At 41.4% G+C, this 17,951-nt stretch overlaps 1 non-coding gene across 1 annotated transcript; it reads left to right on the forward strand.

Moving 5' to 3' along the window:
- Positions 1-17,239: 17,239 nt before the first annotated feature.
- Positions 17,240-17,346, forward strand: LOC114404344. The gene has a single exon (XR_003664931.1). It is a non-coding gene; the product is annotated as a small nucleolar RNA R71 (small nucleolar RNA).
- Positions 17,347-17,951: the final 605 nt, after the last annotated feature.

A 17,951-nucleotide genomic window follows, 5' to 3' on the forward strand; every position in this document is an offset into this window, starting at 1 on the left:
GTACTCCCACGTAGCCCATATCCTCGTTTCTCTCAACACCGGGTCCCCATCAATCCTCCCAAACTTCCCCAACATCAAAGCAATACAACATTCAAACAGCAAAAACTATCACAGCCAAGAAAACAGAGCAAAGGCAGAAAACTCTGCCAAAACACCAACCAAAATCACAGCTTTTCTCACTTAAAGACCCCAGTAACAATTCCTTCGTTCCAATTCGTTAACCGTTGGATCGACTCCAAATTTTTACTGGAAGTCTCTAGTACATAAGCCTACATTTTGACCGTTGGGATCTACTAGCAAACATCCAGAACTCATTCTGCACTGCTCTTTCCACAACCAGCAAATGTCTAGTATTTTGCTGCACTTATGCAAAATCCTGCTGCACAATTTCACAGCAAAAATCTGCACAAAATGCAGATTTCGAAAACCACACTTCCCCTCATCCAATCTTGCCCAAATCAAATCCTACAAGTCCCAAATCATGTATCAATCATGTCTAAACCAAGGTCAAGCTTCAAACCACAGCAACACATAATCTAGGTGTCCAAAACCCCTCAATTCAATGGGTTTTCTAGGTTTGAAAAGTGAAATTTAGAATGAGGTAAATTTGAGGCAAACTCTCACCTCACACCAGTCCATAACATCCATTTAGACTTGTTCAAACTGGATTTACACCTAAAATCTCACCGAATCAAAATTTGACTCTTCAACACCCAAATTTGCCCTAGCAATGGCTCTTTGTTCACTTTGGTCATTTGTTTTTCTCTCTAGCTCAGCCTAACCTTTCTCACATGTTCTAAATGACATTTCAAGCTAGTATTAACTCACTCTAACCTCCATTTACCACAGAATTCAGACTTAGCCTTCCAACTCTCAAAGTCTCACTCTTTTTCCACTCATAACGTCACATTCTCACTTTCTAACCTTGGGTTAGTTCTACCCTTCATCTCTAACAGATTTCCATCAGCAATTTCAGCATATAAACATCACAAACATCATCACAAAAACCCTAAAACAGAATGGGTATGTCTAACTCACCCAAACATGGCAATTTCGACAAGCTTTCAACAAATGTCTTCACAAATAATCATCACACAGCAGAAAACTAACAAAACTACCCCTCATATCTCCCAAAACCCCATACCCACGAAAATCAAGAGGGAAAGAAGTCCACCCAAACCTGAAATTTCGAAGTCCCACTCGTAGCCACGCACTTCACGACTCCAAAAATGCTCTCCTTTCACGATTTGGGGCAGAAATGGTGGCCAAAGGTTGAAGCTTTGCTTGAAGCTTCAATGGAGAATGAAGAAGAAGAAAGCTACGTGAGAGAGGGAGAGAAAAGGCTTCTGAATTTCTGCTTTGGCTGAGTGAGGAGAGAGAAAAGCTTTTTGGTTTTAAAAATAAAAAGGGTTTTCCCTTTTTTCCATTATTTTATTCAAGCTTTGCCACATGTCCCTATTTGATTGGAGCAAAAGGGCCCACTTTCTCTTTTTGACTGTGACCCATACTCAGTCACAAAAGTGAGAAAAATCTGACCTTTGAAACGCTAAAATCCTGCCTCGGTTTGCGTGTCGTTTCTCTGATTCCAGTTTCTCGCGTTTCTCTGCGTCCGCCGGGGCCAGTTTTCGAAAGCAAGCAATATATATATCAAAACGCTCAGAATGAAACCCCGAGCGTGGTTTAGAGGTTGGTTTCGTTAAATTTTAAGTCGCACGCAAAACGATGATTTTTAACTAATTAATTAGGAATTAACCCATAACCTCCCAGTTATGGATTTCTCTCCCTTAATTAGCCTAACCCGCATATCTTGCCCCCCGCTATTCCTACTTCTACCAAGAACATATAGGCATATACACTGAATAATACTTATATATAATCATTCAAAATACATCGTTTCCAAAAATTCCGGATAGAAATTTCCAGGATGTTACAATACTCCCACCCTTTTAGGAATTTCGTCCCCGAAATTAACTACTCTATGAACAAACTTGGGTACAATTCTCTCATCCTATCCTCCAACTCCCATGTAGAATCACCCTCATCGGTTCCCCACTGCACCTTCACCAACGCGATCTCCTTTCCTCTCAACGACTTCGTCCTTCGGTCAGTGATTTCCTGAGGTTGTGCTCTATAGGTGAGGTTATCCTTCACCTGTACCTCGTCCACTGCAAGTATATGTGATGGATCTGGGTTGTACCGTCTCAGTTGAGAGACATGGAACACAGGATGCAAATTCGATAAACTCGGAGGTAAGGCGATATGATAAGCTACAGGCCCAATCTTCTTCAAAATCTGATATGGACCTAGATACTTGGGTGTCAACTTCCTAGCTTTAAGAGCCCTTCCGACTCCGGTTAAGGGAGAAACCTTCAAAAACACATGTTCTCCTTCCTGAAAATCTAGTGGCTTCCTCCTTCTATCATAGTAGCTCTTCTGCCTATCCTGAGATGCTTTTATCTTCTCTCGAATCAACCTCACTTGTTCATTAATCTGTTGTAGCATTTCAGGTCCAAGAAGTACTGCTTCTCCATCATCATACCAACAAATAGGAGTTTTGCACTTTCGTCCATATAAAGCTTCAAAAGGAGCCATACCAATACTGGCTTGGTAACTATTGTTGTAAGTAAACTCAATCAATGGCAAACAATCCATCCAGCTACCTTGTTGCTCTATAATACACGCCCGAAGTAGATCCTCTAGAGTCTGAATGGTTCGTTCAGTCTGACCATCTGTTTGAGGATGATAAGCTGAACTAAGCTTCAGCTTTGTCCCCAAGGCCTCATGTAGACTCGTCCAAAATCGCGAAGTGAACCTTGGATCCCTGTCAGATACAATACTAGAAGGAATTCCATGCAACCTTATCACTTCCTTGATGTACAACTCCACTAGCTTCTCCATTCTATACTTCATATTCACCGGAATAAAATGAGCAGATTTGGTGAGTCGATCTACTATGACCCACACGACATCATGCCCACGACTAGTCTTGGGTAAACTAGATACAAAATCCATAGATATGCTCTCCCATTTCCATTCCGGAATCTCCAATGGCTTCAATTCTCCCGATGGTCGCTGGTGCTCAACCTTAGCCTTTTGACATGTCAAACATCTTGCTACATATTGGGCTACATCTTTCTTCATGCCATGCCACCAAAAACTTCTCTTCAAATCTTGGTACATCTTAGTCATTCCTGGATGGAAACTAAGACGACTTTTATGTGCTTCCTCCAAAATCTGAACTTTCAAATCATCTAGAGATGGCACACATATCCTCCCCTTGAATCTAATTAACCCGGTTGTATCCTTCTCAAACTCCACACCCCTATCCCCCATTACATCTAACACCTTGCCTTGCAAAAACGGATCATCCCCTTGAGCCTCGCGTATGTGGTCTACAAATTCATTGGTAATCTGCAACGTTCCCACAAATAAGCTCTTGGGTCGCACCTCGATTGCTAGATTCAGATCTCGGAACTCCTCTATCAATCTCTGCTCCAAACTCATCATAGTCACAACATGTAAAGATTTCCGGCTTAGCGCATCGGCTACTACATTAGCCTTTCCTGGTTGGTAGGAAAGTCCAAAATCATAATCCTTGAGGAACTCCATCCATCTTCGTTGTCTCATATTGAGTTCCTTCTGACCGAACAAGTATTTGAGACTCTTGTGATCACTGAAAACTTCAAAACGAGTACCGTACAAATAATGCCTCCAAATCTTTAAGGCAAAGACCACGCTGCTAGTTCCAAGTCATGAGTCGGATAGTTAACTTCATGAGGACGTAATTGACGTGAAGCATAAGCCACTACTCTTCCTTCTTGCATCAACACACACCCCAAGCCTTGCCCGCTTGCATCGCAATACACTTCAAATGTTCTCTTAGGGTCGGGCAAAATTAACACTGGAGCTGTCGTCAACCGCCTCTTCAACTCTTGGAAACTTTGATCACACTTCTCATTCCAGACAAACTTCTCATTCTTACGAGTCAACTTAGTTAGGGGCAATGCCAATTTAGAAAATCCTTCAATGAATTTTCTATAATAGCCAGCTAACCCCAAGAAACTTCGAACCTCCGTTGGAGTTGTCGGTTGTTGCCACTCCATAACCGATCCACCTTGTTTGGATCCACCGCAACCCCATCCTTAGAAATCACGTGCCCCAAGAACTGCACTTTCTCCAACCAAAAGTCACATTTTGACAATTTGGCGAACAACTTCCTATCCCTCAGGATATGCAACACAATCCTCAAGTGCTTCTCATGCTCCTCCTTGTTCCTCGAATACACTAGGATATCATCAATGAACACAACCACGAACTGGTCCAAGTAATCATGGAATATACGATTCATATAATCCATGAAAATAGCCGGAGCATTAGTCACTCCAAATGGCATGACTAAATACTCGTAGTGCCCATACCGAGTCCGAAATGCAGTCTTTGGGATATCTTCCTTCTTAACTCGGATTTGATGATACCCAGATCGCAGATCGATCTTCGAAAATACCGTCGCTCCCCTCAATTGGTCAATCAAATCATCTATCCTTGGTAGCGGATATTTGTTCTTGATAGTGACCTTGTTTAACTGCCGGTAGTCTACACACATCCTCATACTTCCATCCTTCTTTTTAACCAACAAGACCGGCGCTCCCCACGGTGATGCGCTTGGACGAACAAATTGTTTGCTCAAAAGATCCTGCACTTGTGCCTTCACCTCTGCTAGTTCTACCGGAGACATTCTATAAGGCGCAATCGACACTGGATTCGCCCCAGGCACCAAGTCAATAATGAATTCCACTTCTCTCTCAGGTGGCAATTCACAAATATCATCCGGAAAAACTTCTGGAAATTCTGACACCACCGGTATACAACTAACTTCAGCGTCCTCTTCCACATACATAGAGAACAACACCATGTAAGTTCGAACATCTTCCGTTTCTTCGTTGGCCGCATCCTCTTTCAATGGTTCACGTGGAACTACATCTCCACCAAACACTAGCATCTTCTCCTTACAGTCTAGAAAGATATGGTTAGTAGATAACCAATCCATCCCCAAGATCACATCTAGATGAGCTAAAGGTAGGCAAATCAAGTCCGCCATAAAAGATCGACCCTCAACAATTATAGGACACTTCAAACACACCCGAGAGGTGGTTACAGGCTCACTCGTCGGAGTAGACACCACCATATCATATGGTAACTCCGTCGCACATAACCCCAACCTCTCCACACATGCATGAGATATGAAAGAATGTGTGGCACCTGAATCATAAAGTACATCTAGTAGTTTATCAGCAATCAAACACTTACCCCGTATCAAATCGTCGGAGGCAGCCGCTTCTGAGCCACTCATAGCAAATACCCGAGAGGGTACTTTTGGTCTTCCACCACTAATGTTGTTGTTGCTAACATTACCGCTCCTTGTGGAATTAGTGGGTCCACGATTAACGGTGTTGGAATTGGCTGTTACCGTCGGTCTCCCTGTCACCCTACATTCCCGAGCATAATGGCCCACCTTGCCACAAACATAGCAACGGCTCTCCTGTGTCTGCTGGAGCTGTGGGCAATTCCTCTTAAGATGCGGTCCCCCACACTGAAAGCACTGTACCCCAGTCCCCCTTGACTGGCTCATGTTGGAGGTAGCCATAGGTTGCTTCCCCTTGTTGCTAGCATACGGCTTCATCCTCTTGTTACCATTTCCTCTAAAAGGATGGTTCCTCTGAGGTCCTCCAACGCCTCTAGATTGCCTCTCCTTCATCTTGTCCTCAAAAATTCTGCACTTTGTCACCAACTGATTAAAATCTGTAATCTGCATATAACTAACCGCCTGTTGGATCTCCAACCGAAGCCCATTCTCAAACTGAGCACACAGATCTTCCTCATTCCGAGCATCTTGGTATTGAGGCCAATACTGCAGAAGCTCATTAAACTTAGCCGTGTACTCCCCAACAGACATGTTTCCTTGCTTCAAATCCAGAAATTCCCTCGCCTTCCGCTTCCTGAGATCTCGCGGGAAGTAATTCTCCAAGAACTTGTCCTTGAAGGCATTCCAAGGAATCACGCCTCCAGGTGCAACAAACGAAGGTTTCACGAACTTCCACCAATTTTCAGCCTCCCCTTGGAGCATAAATGTCGCATAAAGAACCTTATGCTCCTCAAGGCAACCCATCGCCTCGAAAATCTTTTCCGTCTCAGCTAACCACAACCTAGCACCTTCCGGATCATAGTCCCCACTGAACTTTGGCGGGTGGTTCTTACGGAAAGCCATGAGTCCCCGATACTCCGCCGGCTCCACATCACGTTCCTGCACTAGAGTTTCCAGCACAGCGGTGATGCGGTCAAGGACGTCACGGTTCTGATCCCTACCACGTCCTGCCATACCTATCCTGTAGGGAAACTATTAGCACCCAAGAAATCCTAATGAGAGAGTGTACCACACAGGCTATGACAGTTATAACAACATCCTTCTCTTTATACATACTTATACACACAACAATCCTACGAATCAGTCACACATCCATGCTCAAGACAATAAGGCAGAAATACACACAATGTGTGACTTAACGTCACTCCCCGAAACCTACTCCCAAGTTTCAGAGATACACACATTCACACAGCAAGACCACAAACAGGTTCACAAGAATCCAACTTTTGCTCTGATACCACCAATTGTGGCGTCCCTAAATTAATGACTGGTTTAATAGCAATAATTTAAATAACAAAAACCATGGTAAATTTTTTTTTTCTTTTTTTTTTTTTCATTTCTTTCTCTTTTCACTATAACTAGGTTTAGAAGGAAAATCCTCACTATAAAGTCCTGAATGGCCAGTTCACAACTCTATTCGGAGTCATTTCTTTCTTACCGCTCATAATTCTCTAAATTATTTTGCTTTTTCAAAAGAAAGAATGTACCAGCCATTACTTTAGGTCGTCACGTGAAAGTAAAAGAATAAAATACGGTCGATAAACTCTTTTACAAATAAAGTTGCTAACGCTTTCTTTTCAAATAACAAGATCGATCACAAATGCATTCATCATTTAAAGTTGTCCAAAATATGGGGGTTTTACAAAATATATATAGTGTCATCCAGAGCAAAGGTGTCCATAGTGGTGGCTTCAGCCACAAGTATACAATTGTCAAATTCCTATACATCAGGTCTACCCATACAAAGCAAAAGAGTAAACCTAACAGTCAGTCCTAGATACGCCCACCCTCAAAAAGTATACCAAACTAATCCAAGGAGTTGTCCACTCCACCGTGCGCTGAAGCGTCCGTGCAGGTTCATCTGGATGCACCAAAGAAGTAGCCGTGAATCGAATGGTGCCCCGAAATCGGCACCTCGTGTTGCCTTCGAGGGTCTCCCAAGCTCCCTTTAGGCACTCCATCTCTACTCGATCACGGATTAGCTGCGCCGTCATCACGATCTACAAGAAAGAAGAGAAAGGGGTAGACTCTTTCACAAGAATCTAACTATGCTGCACACAATACTTCTACAAACCATTACATGCAAGTAAGAAGGGTATCTTAAGGCTTTTCGTCTCTGGTAATCGATTACACAGCCTTGGTAATCGATTACCAGAGGCTGAACTTGAACTACACAGCCTCAGGACATGAAATATGCAATAATGCACTGTGTAATCGATTACACATGCCTGGTAATCGATTACCAGTGACCCATCCCTCTGTGTAATCGATTACACAGGCTGGTAATCGATTACCAGAGGCTCCCTTAGCTTCCTGACTCCGTTTTCAAGCCTGGTAATCGATTACATCCCCTGGTAATCGATTACCAGAGACCATCTTAGCCCCCTGTCTTCATTTTTAAGCCTTGTAATCGATTACCCACCCTTGGTAATCGATTACCAGAGACCATATCTCACATATCAATCAAGTTTCACAGCTGGCCAGCTACCACAAGCCTCCTTGCTTTGTGGTCTTTGTTCCTTTTATCTGTTGACTGCCAGGAGCTCGCCTGTTTAGGTACATCACAGGTTCTCACTGACCGACTATGCCCGGGTTGGGTCGGGATTGGTCAAGCTTGGTTTTGGGCAATAGCACCCCACCTGACGTCCCCAAGGTCTCCTGACCCCCGCGACATATCTCCAGGTACCACTCTGTGGTCAACAATAAAAGCAGGAAGTTTCACCCTTCAACACTTCCTCATCTCAAGCTTGTAGGATTATGGGGTACCCATCACATGTGGTACTAGGTGGCGGTCGGGCGATGGTGCACAACAAGTTTTCCAAATCCACAATGCGCGCATAAACCCACCATCCCCTGTAGCCCACCTCCAACTGAGCTCACGTACTCCCACGTAGCCCATATCCTCGTTTCTCTCAACACCGGGTCCCCATCAATCCTCCCAAACTTCCCCAACATCAAAGCAATACAACATTCAAACAGCAAAAACTATCACAGCCAAGAAAACAGAGCAAAGGCAGAAAACTCTGCCAAAACACCAACCAAAATCACAGCTTTTCTCACTTAAAGACCCCAGTAACAATTCCTTCGTTCCAATTCGTTAACCGTTGGATCGACTCCAAATTTTTACTGGAAGTCTCTAGTACATAAGCCTACATTTTGACCGTTGGGATCTACTAGCAAACATCCAGAACTCATTCTGCACTGCTCTTTCCACAACCAGCAAATGCCTAGTATTTTTCTGCACTTATGCAAAATCCTGCTGCACAATTTCACAGCAAAAATCTGCACAAAATGCAGATTTCGAAAACCACACTTCCCCTCATCCAATCTTGCCCAAATCAAATCCTACAAGTCCCAAATCATGTATCAATCATGTCTAAACCAAGGTCAAGCTTCAAACCACAGCAACACAAAATCTAGGTGTCCAAAACCCCTCAATTCAATGGGTTTTCTAGGTTTGAAAAGTGAAATTTAGAATGAGGTAAATTTGAGGCAAACTCTCACCTCACACCAGTCCATAACATCCATTTAGACTTGTTCAAACTGGATTTACACCTAAAATCTCACCGAATCAAAATTTGACTCTTCAACACCCAAATTTGCCCTAGCAATGGCTCTTTGTTCACTTTGGTCATTTGTTTTTCTCTCTAGCTCAGCCTAACCTTTCTCACATGTTCTAAATGACATTTCAAGCTAGTATTAACTCACTCTAACCTCCATTTACCACAGAATTCAGACTTAGCCTTCCAACTCTCAAAGTCTCACTCTTTTTCCACTCATAACGTCACATTCTCACTTTCTAACCTTGGGTTAGTTCTACCCTTCATCTCTAACAGATTTCCATCAGCAATTTCAGCATATAAACATCACAAACATCATCACAAAAACCCTAAAACAGAATGGGTATGTCTAACTCACCCAAACATGGCAATTTCGACAAGCTTTCAACAAATGTCTTCACAAATAATCATCACACAGCAGAAAACTAACAAAACTACCCCTCATATCTCCCAAAACCCCATACCCACGAAAATCAAGAGGGAAAGAAGTCCACCCAAACCTGAAATTTCGAAGTCCCACTCGTAGCCACGCACTTCACGACTCCAAAAATGCTCTCCTTTCACGATTTGGGGCAGAAATGGTGGCCAAAGGTTGAAGCTTTGCTTGAAGCTTCAATGGAGAATGAAGAAGAAGAAAGCTACGTGAGAGAGGGAGAGAAAAGGCTTCTGAATTTCTGCTTTGGCTGAGTGAGGAGAGAGAAAAGCTTTTTGGTTTTAAAAATAAAAAGGGTTTTCCCTTTTTTCCATTATTTTATTCAAGCTTTGCCACATGTCCCTATTTGATTGGAGCAAAAGGGCCCACTTTCTCTTTTTGACTGTGATCCATACTCAGTCACAAAAGTGAGAAAAATCTGACCTTTGAAATGCTAAAATCCTGCCTCGGTTTGCGTGTCGTTTCTCTGATTCCAGTTTCTCGCGTTTCTCTGCGTCCGCCGGGGCCAGTTTTCGAAAGCAAGCAATATATATATCAAAACGCTCAGAATGAAACCCCGAGCGTGGTTTAGAGGTTGGTTTCGTTAAATTTTAAGTCGCACGCAAAACGATGATTTTTAACTAATTAATTAGGAATTAACCCATAACCTCCCAGTTATGGATTTCTCTCCCTTAATTAGCCTAACCCGCATATCTTGCCCCCCGCTATTCCTACTTCTACCAAGAACATATAGGCATATACACTGAATAATACTTATATATAATCATTCAAAATACATCGTTTCCAAAAATTCCGGATAGAAATTTCCAGGATGTTACATAAATGAAGCAGAAACGTAAATGAAGGAAGAAGAAGAAACAAGAACGAAATTGTAATTAGAAGCAGAAAATGGAAAATTGCATTATGTGAACAGTAGCATTAGAACTAAAAAACGTAAAAGCCATAAACCCTATGCTCTGAATAATAGTCTAACAGAATAGCCTCCCACAAATCCTAAGGCTGCTATTTAAAAAGAGTCACTCAAAGTCACTGGGCCCTATTACAATATTCTGGCCCAAAATGAAATAAACACTGAACCACATAAAATAAAATTGCAATCTCCTAATTAGAAATTAACTAAGGTAAACGCTGTTTTATTTGCCATCTTCAAGTCCACAACCAAAATCCAGATTAAGGCCAATGTTTCATTAATTCCTAAAATTAGATTAAAAAGATCAAATTAGCTAAATGAGCCCAAATAATAAAACTGCCTAATTAATTTGACAATTAAGACTAATCAGTAATTAAAATGGTGCAAAAAGGGTTTAAGAAATAGAAGAAAATGATGGCACATCAAAACCCCCCATACTTAGGCTTTTGCACTCCTGGGCAAAATGAAACAAAGAACAAAATCCACGGATATCAAAGAGAGACAAACAAAAACATTCACATATTTCTCAATGAACATCAAGGAATGAAAGTAATGGGTAACATCTAACATAAGGAGATCCGAAAAGTCAAGACATTCATGAAAATCATCCAAGCAACCCAATCATAGCAAAATAGTTAATCAGCTCAAGAATGAAAAGTGATAAAGCCTCACAAGATATACACTCTATCTCTCAAGTGTCTAGGCTACTATTTACCCTCAAAGCACCCATGAAAACAAACACCACATAAACTTGGCAAGATTCTAAAATTGACAATCAACCCATAAACACAAGCACATGAGGATCAAAAGGTCTTTAAAGGTTGTAATGGGGCCAAGGACAAGGTATGGAAAAATATGGACTAAGTGGCTAAATCCCAAAGGAATAGAGAAGCAATGGGGAATAAGTGCATATTAAGAAAAAAAATGAAAAAAAAAATAAAAAGAACTAAAGATAAAATTTAAACATAAAGAGTAGAACCAAGAGTCTCATCATTCTTTTTCCATTTAAGATCTTATTCACTCAACTTTATTGCTTTTCTTTTTCTTTTCCGATTTTTTTTTTTTTTTTGCTCTGTAGCCTTTGAGAAACAGCATCTCATTCAGCATGTCCAACATTTAACCAATATACAATGTACATCAAGTATGGCCCAAAATACATCATGAAGCATAGCCAACAAAACATGTTATCCAATGAAACAAAAACCCCCCACACTTATTCCCAAAACAATTCCAAAGCTCCAAAATTCCTTAAGGATATGGTGATATCATGGTTTTTCACTTAAGGCTTGTAGTGAGCTTCAAAACAAGGAAAGGGAAACAAGGCTCAAAAGGGCTATCAAAGGAATTAATTCAAGGTAAGTCCATTTGTCTAGAAGCTTATAAGAACAAAATTGCCTCAATCATTTCCAAATATGCATGTGAATTAGGAAGCATCAACAAGAATCAAGCCAAGGCTATTGTGCAAGCAATCAATGGGGCAAAACACACCAAATGATTATGATGATGGATGGCTCAAATTCTCACAAAGGCAAACTCATCACTTTCAAATTGAGCTTTCAAAACTATCATGACATGTAGAGGAGAATCAAGGATTTCAAGTCACAAAATGTCAAGAACTTTTATTTTCAAAACAATTACCCATTTCTTGAACATATCCTATAATTCAAAGAAAAACATGCAAAGTCGTACATGCACACAGAATTGACCCAAAATATTAAACTAGAAATCCGACAAAACTAACAACATTAACAAATTAACACAACTAACAAATTAACAAAACCAACCAAACTAGTAAAACCAAAGAACACTCCCCCCCCCCCCCCCCCCATACTTAAACAACACATTGTCCTCAATGTAACACAATTAAAAGATTAAAAACAATTAAACCATCAAATAGAATCAGACAAGTGTAATAAAAGCAAAGAAGGAGATAGGAAAAGAAGAACTCCCTAAGTTATGGTGGAGGAAGAGTAGGGTGGAGTAAGGAAGTCTCTTCCACCACTAAGTCCACTAAAGAAGGGTTTGTGAGGAATGGCTTAAGTCGATGTTCGTTGACCTTGAAGCTCTTGTTTGTGGAGTCGCTTTTGATCTCAACTGTACCATAAGGAAAAACATTAGTAACAACAAAAGGACCAATCCACTTAGACCTCAACTTACCACTCATGAGTCCAAGCCTAGAATTATACAATAATACTTTTTGCCCAACCATGAAGTCCTTCTTAACTATCATGCTATCATGGAACTTCTTGGTCTTTTCTTTGTAGAACTTGGCATTCTCGTAGGCTTCTAGGCGGATTTCATCTAACTCACTCAGTTGCAACTTTCTTTCCTCACCAGCTTAATCCATAGAGAAGTTGCAAGTCTTCACTGCCCAGTATGCTTTGTGCTCAATTTCCACTGGAAGATGACATGTCTTTCCAAAGACAACCCAATAAGGAGACATTCCTATGGGTGCTTTGTAGGCAGTTCGATGTGCCCAAAGAGCATCATCAAGCCTGGTACTCCAATCTTTCCTACTTGGCTGCACAATCTTCTCTAAAATTCTCTAGATCTCCCTGTTAGAAATTTTTGCCTGTCCATTGGTCTGGGGGTGGTATGGTGTGGATACCCTGTGTACCACCCCGTACTTTTTAAGCAAGACATGCATTGTTCTGTTGCAAAAATGGGTTCCTTGATCACTAACAATTGCTTTAGGTACTCCAAACCTGCAAAACATATTAGATCTAACGAAATATGCAACAACTTTAGCATCATTAGTTCTAGTGGGCTTGGCTTCCACCCATTTTGAAACATAGTCAACTGCAAGGAGAATGTAAACATAACCAAAAGAGACAGGAAAAGGGCCCATGAAATCGATACCCCAGACATCAAACACCTCATAGAATAGCATAGGTTGCTGAGGCATTTGTTGTCGCCATGTAAGTGTATTTCCTGCTCTCTGACACTGCTCACAAGTGCTGCAGATCTTCCACGCATCTTTAAAGATGGTGGGCCAATAAAAGCCACAATCAAGCACTTTGTGAGCTGTCCTTTGAACACCCAGATGACCTCCCGGTGCGGAAGAATGACAAAACTGCAGGACTGAGTCAGTCTCATGATCTGGAATGCACTGTCTAATTACCTGATCACTGCACAATTTCCACAAGTAGGGGTCATCCCAAATAAAATGCTTAGCATCACTTTTAATTTTATCTTTTTGGGCCTTAGATGCTGAGGGAGGAAAAACAGAAGCAACTAAATAATTGACAATGTTAGCAAACCAGGGAGTAGAAAGAGAGTCAGAAATACTATATAGTATATACAAATGATCATCCGGGAAATCATCCCGAATGGGTGAATCCGCATCAGATACACATTCGATCCGACTCAAATGATCAGCAACTAAATTTTGTGCTCTGCTCCTATCACGGATCTCTAAGTCAAACTCTTGGAGCCAAAGCATCCATCGGATCAACCTAGGCTTAGAATCAGCCTTCTTCAACAAGTACTTTAGAGCTGCATGGTCAGTATAAACAATAATGCGGGTACCAAGCAAATAAGATCGAAATTTTTCAAGAGCAAAAACTATGGCTATAAGCTCTTTCTCAGTAGTAGTATAATTCGCTTGGGCAGCATCTAAAGTCCTAGAAGCATAATATATCACCCTGGGCAATTTATCAATTTTCTGAGCAAGGACAGCCCCTAATGCATAATTTGATGCATCACACATAAGCTCAAAAGGGGTTGTCCAGTCGGGTGCCTGGATGATGGGGGTGGTAGTCAGCGCTCTTTTGAGGCAATCAAAAGCCTCTTTGCATTTGTCATTAAAGTCAAACTTCACCTCCTTTTGCTACAAGTTGGACAGTGGAAGGGCTACTTTGCTAAAATCTCTTATAAAGCGCCTGTAGAATCCTGCATGACCAAGAAAAGATCGCACCTCTCGAACACAAGAGGGGTAAGGCAATTGTGAAATAACAGAAATTTTTGCAGGATCTACTTCAATACCCTTATTGGAAATAGTGTGGCCTAAAACTATACTTTGCTCAACCATAAAATGACATTTTTCAAAATTTAGAACAAGATTAGTTTCGATGCATCTATTCAAAACTTTTTCCAAACTATCCAAACAACCATCAAAAGAGGATCCATATACAGTGAAATCATCCATAAACACCTCTATGCAATTTTCTAAGAAATCACTGAAAATACTAATCATGCACCGCTGGAAGGTACCAGGGGCATTGCACAGGCCGAAAGGCATCCTCCTATAGGCAAAAGTGCCGAAGGGGCAGGCGAATGTGGTCTTTTCCTGATCCTCAGGAGCAATAGTAATTTGCATATAACCAGAAAAACCATCAAGGAAACAGTAGTGAGATTTACCTGCCAGGTGTTCAAGCATCTGGTCAATGAATGGCAGGGGAAAATGGTCCTTTTTGGTAACCTGGTTTAGCCTCCTATAGTCAATGCAGACTCTCCAACTATTCTGCACCCGAGTAGGAATCAGCTCCTCCTTCTCATTTTTTATCACTGTGAGGCCGGTCTTCTTCGGGACTACCTGGACGGGACTCATCCATTGGCTATCGGAGATAGGATAAATGATTCCAGCTTGCAAAAGCTTGGTTATCTCCTTCTTCACTACATCAAGAATCACCGGGTTGAGTCTTCTCTGTGGCTGTCTTACTGGTTTAGCTCCATCCTCTAAATTTATTTGATGCATACATGTGGATGGGCTAATACCAGGAATGTCTGCCAGGGTCCAGCCTATAGCCTTCTTATGCTTCTTGAGAACAGACAACAACTTCTCTTGCTCATCAACAAGGGAGACAGATATAATCACTGGAAAACTTTTGCTGTCATCCAAGTAAGCGTATTTTAAATTTGATGGCAGAGGCTTCAATTCTGGTGTGGCCGGCTAGATAGTGGTAGAAGGAGATGGTTTTTCAGCCTGTACCACATAAAGAAAGTCAGAGGTATGTGTACTTCCTGAAACATGGTTAGTCCTATCTGACTCTATAAAATCAATCTCAAGAGGCAAAACACCACCACCAGACATGCAATCAATATCACTTTCAGATTCACTCTCAGCATCAAATTCAGACATATGATCAAGTACAATTTCATACTCAATGCATGAAGAGTGAGAGGCATGCAGATTAGAATAAAGATCAGTCATGTATTCATCAACAACATGGTCAATTATTTCAGCACGAAATACAGAAAGATCTTTAGATGGGTATTTCATAGCATCCAGAATATTAAAATGAACAGTTATATCACCAAACTCCATGGATAGTGTGCCTGCATATACATCTATCTTAGTTCTAGCAGTTTTCATAAAGGGTCTGCCTAAAATGATGGGAACTGATCCTTGAGAAAATCCATCCTCCATATTCAAAATATAAAAATCAACAGGGAAAATCAGTTCACCAACTCTAACTAAGACATCTTCTATGAAACCAACAGGATAGGCAACACTTCTATTAGCTAAATGAATTACCACATCAGTTGACTGCAAGGGACCTAGAGATAGAGAATTAAAAATAGACAGAGGCATAAAACTAACAGAAGCTCCTAAATCTAGCATGGCATTGTCAAACTTATTATTCCCTATAATACAAGGTATGCTGAATGTACCTGGATCTTTACATTTTTCAGGAATTTGGGGGACAGATTTACCAATCAATGCGGAGACATTTCTGCCCATGCTAATTCATTCACTTCCTTTAAGCTTCCGCTTATTAGTGCACAACTCCTTCAAGAATTTAGCATATCTTGGAATTTGCTTTATTGCATCCAGCAGAGGTATGTTTACCTCTACTTTTCTAAATGTTTCCAAGATCTCTTTCTCTGCCTCTTCCATTTTTTTGTTGGAAACTGCTCTTGGAGGGAATGGAAGAGGAGGGATGTGCTGCTTCTGCAAATCAGAATTACCAGTGGAAGATTCACCTGCACAGAAATTGTTAGGTAAATTTTTGTCATCACCTTTTTCTGGAGAAGAGTGAAGTTTGGCAGGTTCATTTGCATATGAGAAAGGTGCTACGGGTTGAGGTCCTTGACACTGCTTTCCCGACCTCAATGAAATGGCACTGACATTTTTGGGATTTTGGACAGCTTGAGAAGGCAGCTTGTCAGAATTCAGGGACTGTTGTTGATTTAATTGTGTAGCCAATTGTCCCATCTGATTAGTTAAGCTCTGAATGGAGGCTCTGGTCTCTTGTTGAAACTGCATGTTCTGCATAGTCATTTGCCTCACAAGTTCTTCGAGGGAAGGTTGCGGAGGAGCGTCAACTGTTTGTTGTTTCTGGGGCTGTTGTTGTTGTTGGATTGGTGGAGGAATGTATGGTCTGCTTGGGCCAGCAACATTTTGGAAGGAAGGAGCAGGCTGCTGTTGTTGTTGTTGAGGGCTAGACCATCTGAGATTAGGGTGATTCCTCCATCCAGGGTTGTATCTGTTGCTGGAGAGGTCATAATTTTTTTGCTATGGTTGATTTTGCTGCTGAGGTTGAGGAGGTCTATTGTAAATGTTTGCAGCATAAGCTTCAGGCTGCTCAATTGCTCCAGGTTGCTGCATGGAAGGGCAGAGGTCTGTATAGTGGTCAGCAGATGAGCATAAACCACAGACTCTTGCGACTGGTACAGATTTCTTATTCAAGGCCAGCTGGGTTACCAAGTTAACCAATGCATCTAGTTTGCCTTCAAGCTTCTTAGTTTCATATGATGCAGATGAGTTTGTAGCTACCTCATGAACTCCTCTAATGACTATGGCATCATTTATGGTGCTAAACTGCTGGGAGTTGGAAGCCATCTTCTCAATCAAGTTTCTGGCTTCAACAGGAGTCATGTCTCCAAGGGCTCCACCACTGGCAGCATCTATCATACTTCTCTCCATATTACTGAGTCCTTCATAAAAATATTGGAGAAGAAGCTGCTCCGAAATCTGATGGTGAGGGCAACTGGCACATAGTTTTTTAAATCTCTCCCAATATTCATATAGGCTATCTCCACTGAGTTGTCTAATACCTGAGATATCCTTCCTGATGGTCGTGGTCCTAGAAGCAGGGAAATTTTTTTCTAAGAATACTATCTTAAGGTCATCCCAGCTCATGATGGACCTTAGAGCAAGGTAATACAGCCAGTCCTTTGCCACTCCCTCTAAAGAATGAGGAAAAGCCTTCAGAAATATGTGATCCTCTTGGACATCTGGGGTTTCATGGTGGAGCAGACAATATGAAATTCTTTCAGATGTTTGTGCGGCTCTTCACCTGCAAGGCCATGAAACTTTGGAAGCAAATGGATCAGTCCAGTTTTAAGAACATATGGGACATCCTTATCAGGGTATTGGATGCACAAGCTTTCGTAGGTGAAATCAGGTGCAGCCATTTCCCTTAGAGTCCTCTCATAGGGTGGAGGTTGTGCTATGTTCTCAGAATGTTCAAAATTAGAATGCTCAAAATTGTAATGCTCAAAATTAGGATGTTTAAAATCACCAATTACTGAATGCACAGATTCACCAGTAATGGAATGCTCACGATGATCAAAAGGTATAAAATGATGCCTAACTAATCTATGAAATGTCCTATCTATCTCAGGATCAAAGGGTTGTAAGTCAGATGGATTGCCTCTAGTCATACACTACATTCAGCAAGC

This window comes from Glycine soja, unplaced genomic scaffold (genome assembly GCF_004193775.1).
Source record: "Glycine soja cultivar W05 unplaced genomic scaffold, ASM419377v2 tig00021682_1_pilon, whole genome shotgun sequence".
Lineage (NCBI taxonomy): Eukaryota > Viridiplantae > Streptophyta > Magnoliopsida > Fabales > Fabaceae > Glycine > Glycine soja.